Source organism: Delphinus delphis, chromosome 16 (genome assembly GCF_949987515.2).
Source record: "Delphinus delphis chromosome 16, mDelDel1.2, whole genome shotgun sequence".
Taxonomy (NCBI): Eukaryota; Metazoa; Chordata; class Mammalia; order Artiodactyla; family Delphinidae; genus Delphinus; species Delphinus delphis.
This window is the reverse complement of record NC_082698.1, coordinates 84,683,180-84,695,810: the sequence shown is the minus strand read 5'-3', so window position 1 is coordinate 84,695,810 and position 12,631 is coordinate 84,683,180. Positions and strand designations below refer to the sequence as shown.

Here is a 12,631-nt window from a genome sequence, read left to right as displayed (position 1 = left end):
GAGATCGGGCCCGTCTAGGGTGGTTTGGCCGTAGACACTGGGGGGGTCGCGGGCTGCCTCTTGAGGCGCAGTTTAGCAGGCGCTTGGGCCTTACCGCCGGCCCAGCGGCCCACCCGCCCCGGCAGGGCCCCGCCGCCCGCCTAGGCAGGGGAACGGAGGTCTCGGGGACCGGGGGGTGGCGGAGGAGTTGGCGACCTCCCAGCCCAGGGCGGGTGGGACACAGCCAGCTTTTCGGCGCTTCGTGCCCCGCCCCAGATCCCACAGGCCGCTCACAGGGACGTAGCCCCGGAGGCTTCAGGGCCCGGGGCCCGCGGTCCCTCGGGCATCCCACCTGCCTGCCCACGCTGTGGTAGGCGTAGCCCAGAGGCAGACCGGCCCGGCCCTCCTGTCCGACAGCAGCTGGCCCGAAGCCACTGGGAGCCACCATTGAGTTGGCACGGCCCCTTAGACACAGCAACGCCACCCTTGCCCCGACGCCACCGTCCGAGCTCAGGACCCCGCCCCAGGTGGCCGGCAGGCCCGGGGAAGCGGCCTGGGCCCTCGATCCCGCTCCCGCCCACGGCCGCGGCGAAACGGCGGAGGGGGTGCTTTCTCCGGATGGAGCTGTGGAGAGACACCCCGGAAGACAGGTGGCGGCGCCGGGGCTGGGCTCCAGTGGCTGCGGCCAGGTGCAGCTCGCGGGGCTCGCGGGCCGAACGGACGGCACCCGGGTCCGCGGCCATGTCTGGGTGGCGTCAGGCCGCCCCTGGAGCGTCTGGTGTGCCGCTGCCTTCCAGGGACGCCTTCTGGCCGCCTGGCCGCTCAGGCAGGTGGGGAGTGCCCCATCAGACGCTTGCTGTGGTGGGAGGGGCCTGAGGAGGTGGGGCCTGCAGCGGTACCTGATACCCGGCGGGGGCGGAGACGGCCGCCGCCGCAGCCGCCGCAGGCGACCAAAGGAGAAAGCGGGATGCAAAAAGCCTACAGCACCCGGTATTCCCAGGAGCTCTCCCATACAGGAGGTCTCCCATCCAAGTTCTAACCAGGCCCGACCCTGCTTAGCTTCCGAGATCCGGACTTGATCGGGCCCGTCTAGGCTGGTTTGGCAGTAGGTGTCGGCGGGTCGCGGGCTGCCTCTTGAGGCGCAGCTTAGCAGGCCCTTGGGCCTTACCGCCAGCCCAGCGGCCCGCCCGCCCCGGCAGGGCCCCGCCGCCCGCCTAGGCAGAGGAACGGAGGTCTCGGGGACCGGGTGGTGGCGGAGGTGTTGGCGACCACCCAGCCCAGGGCGGGCGGGACCCAGCAAACTTTTCGGCGCTTGGCCTCCCACCCCAGATCCCGCAGGTCGCTCACAGGGATGTGGCCCCGGAGGCTTCAGGGCCCGGGGCCTGCGGTCCCTTGGGCATCCCACCTGCCCACCCACACTGTGCTGGGCGCAGCCCGGCCGCAGACCGGGCCGGCCCTCCTGCCCGACAGCAGCTGGCCCGAAGCCAGTGGGAGCCACCATTGAGTTGGCAAAGCCCCTTAGACCCAGCAACGCCACCCTTGCCCCCACACCACCGTCCGAGCTCAGGACCCCGCCCCAGGTGGCCGGCAGTCCCACGGAAGCGGCCTGGGCCCTCTATCCCTCTCCGTCACCCGCCCGCGGCGAAACGGTCGAGGGGGGGCTTTTTCCGGATGGAGCTGTGGAGAGACACCCCCCGGCAGACAGGTGGCGGCGCCGGGGCTGGGCTCCAGTGGGGGCCGCCAGGTGCAGGTCGAGGGGCTCACGGGCCGCATGGACGGCACCCGGGTCCGCGGCCATGTCTGTTTCGCGTCAGGGGACCAACGGAGCGTCTGGTGTGCCGCTGCCTTCCAGGGACGCCTTCTGGCCGCCTGACCGCTCAGGCAGGCGGGGAGCGCCCCATCAGACGCTTGCTGTGGTGGGAGGGTCCTGAGGAAGTGGGGCCTGCAGCGGTACCCGGCGGGGACGGTGACGGCCGCCGCCACCGCCGCCACAGCCGCGACCGCCGCGGTCGACAAAAGGAGAAGGTGTGTAGCGGGAGGCAAAAAGCCTACAGCACCTGGCGTTCCCAGGAGCTCTCCCGTCCGCGACGTCTCCCATCCAACTACTAACCAGGCCCAACCCTGCTTAGCTTCCGAGATCGAGTCGAGATCAGGCCCGTCTATGGTGGTTTGGCCGTAGACACTGGGGGGGTCGCGGGCTGCCTCTTGAGGCGCAGCTTAGCAGGCGCTTGGGCCTTACCGCCGGCCCAGCGGCCCGCCCGCCCCGGCAGGGTCCCGCCGCCCGCCTAGGCAGGGGAACGGAGGTCTCGGGGACCGGGGGGTGGCGGAGGAGTTGGCGACCTCCCAGCCCAGGGCGGGTGGGACACAGCCAGCTTTTCGGCGCTTCGTGCCCCACCCCAGATCCCACAGGCCGCTCACAGGGACGTAGCCCCGGAGGCTTCAGGGCCCGGGGCCCGCGGTCCCTCGGGCATCCCACCTGCCCGCCCACGCTGTGGTAGGCGTAGCCCAGAGGCAGACCGGCCCGGCCCTCCTGTCCGACAGCAGCTGGCCCGAAGCCACTGGGAGCCACCATTGAGTTGGCACGGCCCCTTAGACACAGCAACGCCACCCTTGCCCCGACGCCACCGTCCGAGCTCAGGACCCCGCCCCAGGTGGCCGGCAGGCCCGGGGAAGCGGCCTGGGCCCTCGATCCCGCTCCCGCCCACGGCCGCGGCGAAACGGCGGAGGGGGTGCTTTTTCCGGATGGAGCTGTGGAGAGACACCCCGGAAGACAGGTGGCGGCGCCGTGGCTGGGCTCCAGTGGCTGCGGCCAGGTGCAGCTCGCGGGGCACGCGGGCCGAACGGATGGCACCTGGGTCCGCAGCCATGTCTGGGTGGCATCAGGCCGCCCCCGGAGCGTCTGGTGTGCCGCTGCCTTCCAGGGACGCCTTCTGGCCGCCTGGCCGCTCAGGCAGGTGGGGAGCGCCCCATCAGACGGTTGCTGTGGTGGGAGGGTCCTGAGGAGGTGGGGCCTGCAGTGGTACCCGGTGGGGGCGGAGACGGCCGCCGCCACTGCCACGACCGCCGCGGTCGACAAAAGGAGAAGGTGTGTAGCGGGAGGCAAAAAGCCTACAGCACCTGGCGTTCCCAGGAGCTCTCCCGTCCGCGACGTCTCCCATCCAAATACTAACCAGGCCCAACCCTGCTTAGCTTCCGAGATCGAGTCGAGATCGGGCCCGTCTAGGGTGGTTTGGCCGTAGACACTGGGGGGGGTCTCGGGCTGCCTTTTGAGGCACAGCTTAGCAGGCGCTTGGGCCTTACCGCCGGCCCAGCGGCCCGCACGCCCCGGCAGGGCCCCGCCGCCCGCCTAGGCAGGGGAACGGAGGTCTCGGGGACCGGGGGGTGGCGGAGGAGTTGGTGACCTCCCAGACCAGGGCGGGTGGGACACAGCCAGCTTTTCAGCGCTTCGTGCCCCGCCCCAGATCCCACAGGCCGCTCACAGGGACGTAGCCCCGGAGGCTTCAGGGCCCGGGGCCCGCGGTCCCTCGGGCATCCCACCTGCCCGCCCACGCTGTGGTAGGCATAGCCCAGAGGCAGACCGGCCCGGCCCTCCTGTCCGACAGCAGCTGGCCCGAAGCCACTGGGAGCCACCATTGAGTTGGCACGGCCCCTTAGACACAGCAACGCCACCCTTGCCCCGACGCCACCGTCCGAGCTCAGGACCCCGCCCCAGGTGGCCGGCAGGCCTGGGGAAGCGGCCTGGGCCCTCGATCCCGCTCCCGCCCACGGCCGCGGCGAAACGGCGGAGGGGGTGCTTTCTCCGGATGGAGCTGTGGAGAGACACCCCGGAAGACAGGTGGCGGCGCCGGGGCTGGGCTCCAGTGGCTGCGGCCAGGTGCAGCTCGTGGGCTCGCGGGCCGAACGGACGGCACCCGGGTCCGCGGCCATGTCTGGGTGGCGTCAGGCCGCCCCCGGAGCGTCTGGTGTGCCGCTGCCTTCCAGGGATGCCTTCTGGCCGCCTGGCCGCTCAGGCAGGTGGGGAGTGCCCCATCAGACGCTTGCTGTGGTGGGAGGGGCCTGAGGAGGTGGGGCCTGCAGCGGTACCTGGTACCTGGCAGGGGCGGGCGGAGACGGCCGCCGCCGCAGCCGCTGCGGGCGACCAAAGGAGAAAGCGGAGCGGGAGGCAGAAAGCCTACAGCACCCGGTATTCCCAGGAGCTCTCCCATCCAGGAGGTCTCCCATCCAAGTTCTAACCAGGCCCGACCCTGCTTAGCTTCCGAGATCCAGACTTGATCGGGCCCGTCTAGGCTGGTTTGGCAGTAGGTGTCGGCGGGTCGCGGGCTGCCTCTTGAGGCGCAGCTTAGCAGGCCCTTGGGCCTTACCGCCAGCCCAGCGGCCCGCCCGCCCCGGCAGGGCCCCGCCGCCCGCCTAGGCAGAGGAACGGAGGTCTCGGGGACCGGGTGGTGGCGGAGGTGTTGGCGACCACCCAGCCCAGGGCGGGCGGGACCCAGCAAACTTTTCGGCGCTTGGCCTCCCACCCCAGATCCCGCAGGTCGCTCACAGGGATGTGGCCCCGGAGGCTTCAGGGCCCGGGGCCTGCGGTCCCTTGGGCATCCCACCTGCCCACCCACGCTGCGCTGGGCGCAGCCCGGCCGCAGACCGGGCCGGCCCTCCTGCCCGACAGCAGCTGGCCCGAAGCCAGTGGGAGCCACCATTGAGTTGGCAAAGCCCCTTAGACCCAGAAACGCCACCCTTGCCCCCACACCACCGTCCGAGCTCAGGACCCCGCCGCAGGTGGCCGGCAGGCCCGCGGAAGCGGCCTGGGCCCTCTATCCCTCTCCGGCACCCGGCCGCGGCGAAACGGTGGAGGGGGGGCTTTTTCCGGATGGAGCTGTGGAGAGACACCCCCCGGCAGACAGGTGGCGGCGCCGGGGCTGGGCTCCAGTGGGGGCCGCCAGGTGCAGGTCGAGGGGCTCACGGGCCGCATGGACGGCACCCGGGTCCGCGGCCATGTCTGTTTCGCGTCAGCGGACCAACGGAGCGTCTGGTGTGCCGCTGCCTTCCAGGGACGCCTTCTGGCCGCCTGGCCGCTCAGGCAGGTGGGGAGCGCCCCATCAGACGCTTGCTGTGGTGGGAGCGTCCTGAGGAGGTGGGGCCTGCAGCGGTACCCGGCGGGGGCGGAGACGGCCGCCGCCACCGCCACGACCACTGCGGTCGACAAAAGGAGAAGGTGTGTAGCGGGAGGCAAAAAGCCTACAGCACCTGGCGTTCCCAGGAGCTCTCCCGTCCGCGACGTCTCCCATCCAACTACTAACCAGGCCCAACCCTGCTTAGCTTACGAGATCGAGTCGAGATCGGGCCCGTCTAGGGTGGTTTGGCCGTAGACACTGGGGGGGTCGCGGGCTGCCTCTTGAGGCGCAGTTTAGCAGGCGCTTGGGCCTTACCGCCGGCCCAGCGGCCCACCCGCCCCGGCAGGGCCCCGCCGCCCGCCTAGGCAGGGGAACGGAGGTCTCGGGGACCGGGGGGTGGCGGAGGAGTTGGCGACCTCCCAGCCCAGGGCGGGTGGGACACAGCCAGCTTTTCGGCGCTTCGTGCCCCGCCCCAGATCCCACAGGCCGCTCACAGGGACGTAGCCCCGGAGGCTTCAGGGCCCGGGGCCCGCGGTCCCTCGGGCATCCCACCTGCCTGCCCACGCTGTGGTAGGCGTAGCCCAGAGGCAGACCGGCCCGGCCCTCCTGTCCGACAGCAGCTGGCCCGAAGCCACTGGGAGCCACCATTGAGTTGGCACGGCCCCTTAGACACAGCAACGCCACCCTTGCCCCGACGCCACCGTCCGAGCTCAGGACCCCGCCCCAGGTGGCCGGCAGGCCCGGGGAAGCGGCCTGGGCCCTCGATCCCGCTCCCGCCCACGGCCGCGGCGAAACGGCGGAGGGGGTGCTTTCTCCGGATGGAGCTGTGGAGAGACACCCCGGAAGACAGGTGGCGGCGCCGGGGCTGGGCTCCAGTGGCTGCGGCCAGGTGCAGCTCGCGGGGCTCGCGGGCCGAACGGACGGCACCCGGGTCCGCGGCCATGTCTGGGTGGCGTCAGGCCGCCCCTGGAGCGTCTGGTGTGCCGCTGCCTTCCAGGGACGCCTTCTGGCCGCCTGGCCGCTCAGGCAGGTGGGGAGTGCCCCATCAGACGCTTGCTGTGGTGGGAGGGGCCTGAGGAGGTGGGGCCTGCAGCGGTACCTGATACCCGGCGGGGGCGGAGACGGCCGCCGCCGCAGCCGCCGCAGGCGACCAAAGGAGAAAGCGGGATGCAAAAAGCCTACAGCACCCGGTATTCCCAGGAGCTCTCCCATCCAGGAGGTCTCCCATCCAAGTTCTAACCAGGCCCGACCCTGCTTAGCTTCCGAGATCCGGACTTGATCGGGCCCGTCTAGGCTGGTTTGGCAGTAGGTGTCGGCGGGTCGCGGGCTGCCTCTTGAGGCGCAGCTTAGCAGGCCCTTGGGCCATACCGCCAGCCCAGCGGCCCGCCCGCCCCGGCAGGGCCCCGCCGCCCGCCTAGGCAGAGGAACGGAGGTCTCGGGGACCGGGTGGTGGCGGAGGTGTTGGCGACCACCCAGCCCAGGGCGGGCGGGACCCAGCAAACTTTTCGGCGCTTGGCCTCCCACCCCAGATCCCGCAGGTCGCTCACAGGGATGTGGCCCCGGAGGCTTCAGGACCCGGGGCCTGCGGTCCCTTGGGCATCCCACCTGCCCACCCACACTGTGCTGGGCGCAGCCCGGCCGCAGACCGGGCCGGCCCTCCTGCCCGAAAGCAGCTGGCCCGAAGCCAGTGGGAGCCACCATTGAGTTGGCAAAGCCCCTTAGACCCAGCAACGCCACCCTTGCCCCCACACCACCGTCCGAGCTCAGGACCCCGCCCCAGGTGGCCGGCAGTCCCACGGAAGCGGCCTGGGCCCTCTATCGCTCTCCGTCACCCGGCCGCGGCGAAACGGTCGAGGGGGGGCTTTTTCCGGATGGAGCTGTGGAGAGACACCCCCCGGCAGACAGGTGGCGGCGCCGGGGCTGGGCTCCAGTGGGGGCCGCCAGGTGCAGGTCGAGGGGCTCACGGGCCGCATGGACGGCACCCGGGTCCGCGGCCATGTCAGTTTCGCGTCAGGGGACCAACGGAGCGTCTGGTGTGCCGCTGCCTTCCAGGGACGCCTTCTGGCCGCCTGGCCGCTCAGGCAGGTGGGGAGTGCCCCATCAGACGCTTGCTGTGGTGGGAGGGGCCTGAGGAGGTGGGGCCTGCAGCGGTACCTGATACCCGGCGGGGGCGGAGACGGCCGCCGCCGCAGCCGCCGCAGGCGACCAAAGGAGAAAGCGGGATGCAAAAAGCCTACAGCACCCGGTATTCCCAGGAGCTCTCCCATACAGGAGGTCTCCCATCCAAGTTCTAACCAGGCCCGACCCTGCTTAGCTTCCGAGATCCGGACTTGATCGGGCCCGTCTAGGCTGGTTTGGCAGTAGGTGTCGGCGGGTCGCGGGCTGCCTCTTGAGGCGCAGCTTAGCAGGCCCTTGGGCCTTACCGCCAGCCCAGCGGCCCGCCCGCCCCGGCAGGGCCCCGCCGCCCGCCTAGGCAGAGGAACGGAGGTCTCGGGGACCGGGTGGTGGCGGAGGTGTTGGCGACCACCCAGCCCAGGGCGGGCGGGACCCAGCAAACTTTTCGGCGCTTGGCCTCCCACCCCAGATCCCGCAGGTCGCTCACAGGGATGTGGCCCCGGAGGCTTCAGGGCCCGGGGCCTGCGGTCCCTTGGGCATCCCACCTGCCCACCCACACTGTGCTGGGCGCAGCCCGGCCGCAGACCGGGCCGGCCCTCCTGCCCGACAGCAGCTGGCCCGAAGCCAGTGGGAGCCACCATTGAGTTGGCAAAGCCCCTTAGACCCAGCAACGCCACCCTTGCCCCCACACCACCGTCCGAGCTCAGGACCCCGCCCCAGGTGGCCGGCAGTCCCACGGAAGCGGCCTGGGCCCTCTATCCCTCTCCGTCACCCGCCCGCGGCGAAACGGTCGAGGGGGGGCTTTTTCTGGATGGAGCTGTGGAGAGACACCCCCCGGCAGACAGGTGGCGGCGCCGGGGCTGGGCTCCAGTGGGGGCCGCCAGGTGCAGGTCGAGGGGCTCACGGGCCGCATGGACGGCACCCGGGTCCGCGGCCATGTCTGTTTCGCGTCAGGGGACCAACGGAGCGTCTGGTGTGCCGCTGCCTTCCAGGGACGCCTTCTGGCCGCCTGACCGCTCAGGCAGGCGGGGAGCGCCCCATCAGACGCTTGCTGTGGTGGGAGGGTCCTGAGGAAGTGGGGCCTGCAGCGGTACCCGGCGGGGACGGTGACGGCCGCCGCCACCGCCGCCACAGCCGCGACCGCCGCGGTCGACAAAAGGAGAAGGTGTGTAGCGGGAGGCAAAAAGCCTACAGCACCTGGCGTTCCCAGGAGCTCTCCCATCCGCGACGTCTCCCATCCAACTACTAACCAGGCCCAACCCTGCTTAGCTTCCGAGATCGAGTCGAGATCAGGCCCGTCAATGGTGGTTTGGCCGTAGACACTGGGGGGGTCGCGGGCTGCCTCTTGAGGCGCAGCTTAGCAGGCGCTTGGGCCTTACCGCCGGCCCAGCGGCCCGCCCGCCCCGGCAGGGTCCCGCCGCCCGCCTAGGCAGGGGAACGGAGGTCTCGGGGACCGGGGGGTGGCGGAGGAGTTGGCGACCTCCCAGCCCAGGGCGGGTGGGACACAGCCAGCTTTTCGGCGCTTCGTGCCCCGCCCCAGATCCCACAGGCCGCTCACAGGGACGTAGCCCCGGAGGCTTCAGGGCCCGGGGCCCGCGGTCCCTCGGGCATCCCACCTGCCTGCCCACGCTGTGGTAGGCGTAGCCCAGAGGCAGACCGGCCCGGCCCTCCTGTCCGACAGCAGCTGGCCCGAAGCCACTGGGAGCCACCATTGAGTTGGCACGGCCCCTTAGACACAGCAACGCCACCCTTGCCCCGACGCCACCGTCCGAGCTCAGGACCCCGCCCCAGGTGGCCGGCAGGCCCGGGGAAGCGGCCTGGGCCCTCGATCCCGCTCCCGCCCACGGCCGCGGCGAAACGGCGGAGGGGGTGCTTTCTCCGGATGGAGCTGTGGAGAGACACCCCGGAAGACAGGTGGCGGCGCCGGGGCTGGGCTCCAGTGGCTGCGGCCAGGTGCAGCTCGCGGGGCTCGCGGGCCGAACGGACGGCACCCGGGTCCGCGGCCATGTCTGGGTGGCGTCAGGCCGCCCCCGGAGCGTCTGGTGTGCCGCTGCCTTCCAGGGACGCCTTCTGGCCGCCTGGCCGCTCAGGCAGGTGGGGAGTGCCCCATCAGACGCTTGCTGTGGTGGGAGGGGCCTGAGGAGGTGGGGCCTGCAGCGGTACGTGGTACCCGGCGGGGGCAGGCGGAGACGGCCGCCGCCGCAGCCGCCGCAGGCGACCAAAGGAGAAAGCGGAGCGGGAGGCAGAAAGCCTACAGCACCCGGTATTCCCAGGAGCTCTCCCATACAGGAGGTCTCCCATCCAAGTTCTAACCAGGCCCGACCCTGCTTAGCTTCCGAGATCCGGACTTGATCGGGCCCGTCTAGGCTGGTTTGGCAGTAGGTGTCGGCGGGTCGCGGGCTGCCTCTTGAGGCGCAGCTTAGCAGGCCCTTGGGCCATACCGCCAGCCCAGCGGCCCGCCCGCCCCGGCAGGGCCCCGCCGCCCACCTAGGCAGAGGAACGGAGGTCTCGGGGACAGGGTGGTGGCGGAGGTGTTGGCGACCACCCAGCCCAGGGCGGGCGGGACCCAGCAAACTTTTCGGCGCTTGGCCTCCCACCCCAGATCCCGCAGGTCGCTCACAGGGATGTGGCCCCGGAGGCTTCAGGGCCCGGGGCCTGCGGTCCCTTGGGCATCCCACCTGCCCACCCACGCTGCGCTGGGCGCAGCCCGGCCGCAGACCGGGCCGGCCCTCCTGCCCGACAGCAGCTGGCCCGAAGCCAGTGGGAGCCACCATTGAGTTGGCAAAGCCCCTTAGACCCAGAAACGCCACCCTTGCCCCCACACCACCGTCCGAGCTCAGGACCCCGCCGCAGGTGGCCGGCAGGCCCGCGGAAGCGGCCTGGGCCCTCTATCCCTCTCCGGCACCCGGCCGCGGCGAAACGGTGGAGGGGGGGCTTTTTCCGGATGGAGCTGTGGAGAGACACCCCCCGGCAGACAGGTGGCGGCGCCGGGGCTGGGCTCCAGTGGGGGCCGCCAGGTGCAGGTCGAGGGGCTCACGGGCCGCATGGACGGCACCCGGGTCCGCGGCCATGTCTGTTTCGCGTCAGCGGACCAACGGAGCGTCTGGTGTGCCGCTGCCTTCCAGGGACGCCTTCTGGCCGCCTGACCGCTCAGGCAGGCGGGGAGCGCCCCATCAGACGCTTGCTGTGGTGGGAGGGTCCTGAGGAAGTGGGGCCTGCAGCGGTACCCGGCGGGGACGGTGACGGCCGCCGCCACCGCCGCCACAGCCGCGACCGCCGCGGTCGACAAAAGGAGAAGGTGTGTAGCGGGAGGCAAAAAGCCTACAGCACCTGGCGTTCCCAGGAGCTCTCCCGTCCGCGACGTCTCCCATCCAACTACTAACCAGGCCCAACCCTGCTTAGCTTCCGAGATCGAGTCGAGATCAGGCCCGTCTAGGGTGGTTTGGCCGTAGACACTGGGGGGGTCGCGGGCTGCCTCTTGAGGCGCAGCTTAGCAGGCGCTTGGGCCTTACCGCCGGCCCAGCGGCCCGCCCGCCCCGGCAGGGCCCCGCCGCCCGCCTAGGCAGGGGAACGGAGGTCTCGGGGACCGGGGGGTGGCGGAGGAGTTGGCGACCTCCCAGCCCAGGGCGGGTGGGACACAGCCAGCTTTTCGGCGCTTCGTGCCCCGCCCCAGATCCCACAGGCCGCTCACAGGGACGTAGCCCCGGAGGCTTCAGGGCCCGGGGCCCGCGGTCCCTCGGGCATCCCACCTGCCCGCCCACGCTGTGGTAGGCGTAGCCCAGAGGCAGACCGGCCCGGCCCACCTGTCCGACAGCAGCTGGCCCGAAGCCACTGGGAGCCACCATTGAGTTGGCACGGCCCCTTAGACACAGCAACGCCACCCTTGCCCCGACGCCACCGTCCGAGCTCAGGACCCCGCCCCAGGTGGCCGGCAGGCCCGGGGAAGCGGCCTGGGCCCTCGATCCCGCTCCCGCCCACGGCCGCGGCGAAACGGCGGAGGGGGTGCTTTCTCCGGATGGAGCTGTGGAGAGACACCCCGGAAGACAGGTGGCGGCGCCGGGGCTGGGCTCCAGTGGCTGCGGCCAGGTGCAGCTCGTGGGGCTCGCGGGCCGAATGGACGGCACCCGGGTCCGCGGCCACGTCTGGTTCCCTTCAGGCCACCCCCGGAGCGTCTGGTGTGCCTCTGCCTTCCAGGGACGCCTTCTGGCCGCCTGGCCGCTCAGGCAGGCGGGGAGCGCCCCATCGGACGCTGGCTGTGGTGGGAGGGGCCTGAGGAGGTGGGGCTTGCAGCTGTGCCGGGCGGGGGCGGAGATAGCCGCGAACGCCGCGAGCGACAAAAGGAGAAGGCGGAGCGGGAGGCGAAAAGCCTAGAGCACCCGGGCTTCCCTAAGAGGTCTCCCATCCAAGTTCTAACCAGGCCCGACCCTGCTTAGCTTCCGCGATCGCGGCGAGATCGGGCCCTTCTAGGCTGCTTCGGCAGTAGATGCCGGCGGGGTGGCGGGCTGCCTCTTGAGGCGCAGCTCAGCAGGCGCTTGGGCCTTACCGTCAGCCCGGCGGCCCGCCCGTCCCGGCAGGGCCCCGCCGCCCGCCTAGGCAGGGGAACGGAGGTCTCGGGCACCTGGGGGTGGCGGAGGTGCTGGCGACCACCCCGCCCAGGGCGGGCGGGAGCCAGCAAACTTTTGGGAGCTAGGCGCCACGCCCCAGATCCCGCAGGCCGCTCACGGGGAAGTGGCCCAGGAGGCTTCCGGGCCCGGAGACCACGGGCCCTTGGGCATCCCCCCTGCCCGCCCACGCTGCGCTAGGCGCAGCTCAGACGCAGACCGGACCGGCCCTCCCGCCCGACAGAAGCTGGCCCGAAGCCACTGGGAGCCACCATTGAGTTGGCACGGCCCCTAAGACCCAGCAACGCCACCCTCGCCCCCACGCCACCGTCCGAGCTCAGGACCCCGCCCCAGGTGGCCGGCAGGCCCGGGGAAGCGGCCTGGGCCCTCGATCCCGCTCCCGCCCCCGGCCTTGGCGAAACGGCGGAGGGGCGGCTTTTTCCGTATGGAGCTGTGGAGGGCCACCCCGGCAGACAGGTGGCGGCGCCGGGGCTGGGCTGCAGTGGGGGCGGCCAGGTGCAGGTCGAGGGGCTCGCGGGCCGCACGGACGGCCCCCGGGTCCGCGGCCACGTCTGGTTCCCTTCAGGCCACCCCCGGAGCGTCTGGTGTGCCTCTGCCTTCCAGGGACGCCTTCTGGCCGCCTGGCCGCTCAGGCAGGCGGGGAGCGCCCCATCGGACGCTGGCTGTGGTGGGAGGGGCCTGAGGAGGTGGGGCTTGCAGCTGTGCCGGGCGGGGGCGGAGATAGCCGCGAGCGACAAAAGGAGAAGGCGGAGCGGGAGGCGAAAAGCCTAGAGCACCCGGGCTTCCCTAAGAGGTCTCCCATCCAAG

The 12,631-nt window shown here is 71.8% G+C and overlaps 3 pseudogenes; all 3 read right to left on the bottom strand.

The window, feature by feature from the left end:
* Nucleotides 1-3,084: 3,084 nt before the first annotated feature.
* Nucleotides 3,085-3,220, bottom strand: LOC132440135 (5S ribosomal RNA; annotated as a pseudogene).
* A 5,167-nt stretch (nt 3,221-8,387) lies between these two features.
* On the bottom strand, nt 8,388-8,523 carry LOC132440131 (5S ribosomal RNA; annotated as a pseudogene).
* A 1,997-nt stretch (nt 8,524-10,520) lies between these two features.
* LOC132440130 (5S ribosomal RNA) lies at nt 10,521-10,656 on the bottom strand (annotated as a pseudogene).
* Between the last annotated feature and the right edge of the window lie 1,975 nt (nt 10,657-12,631).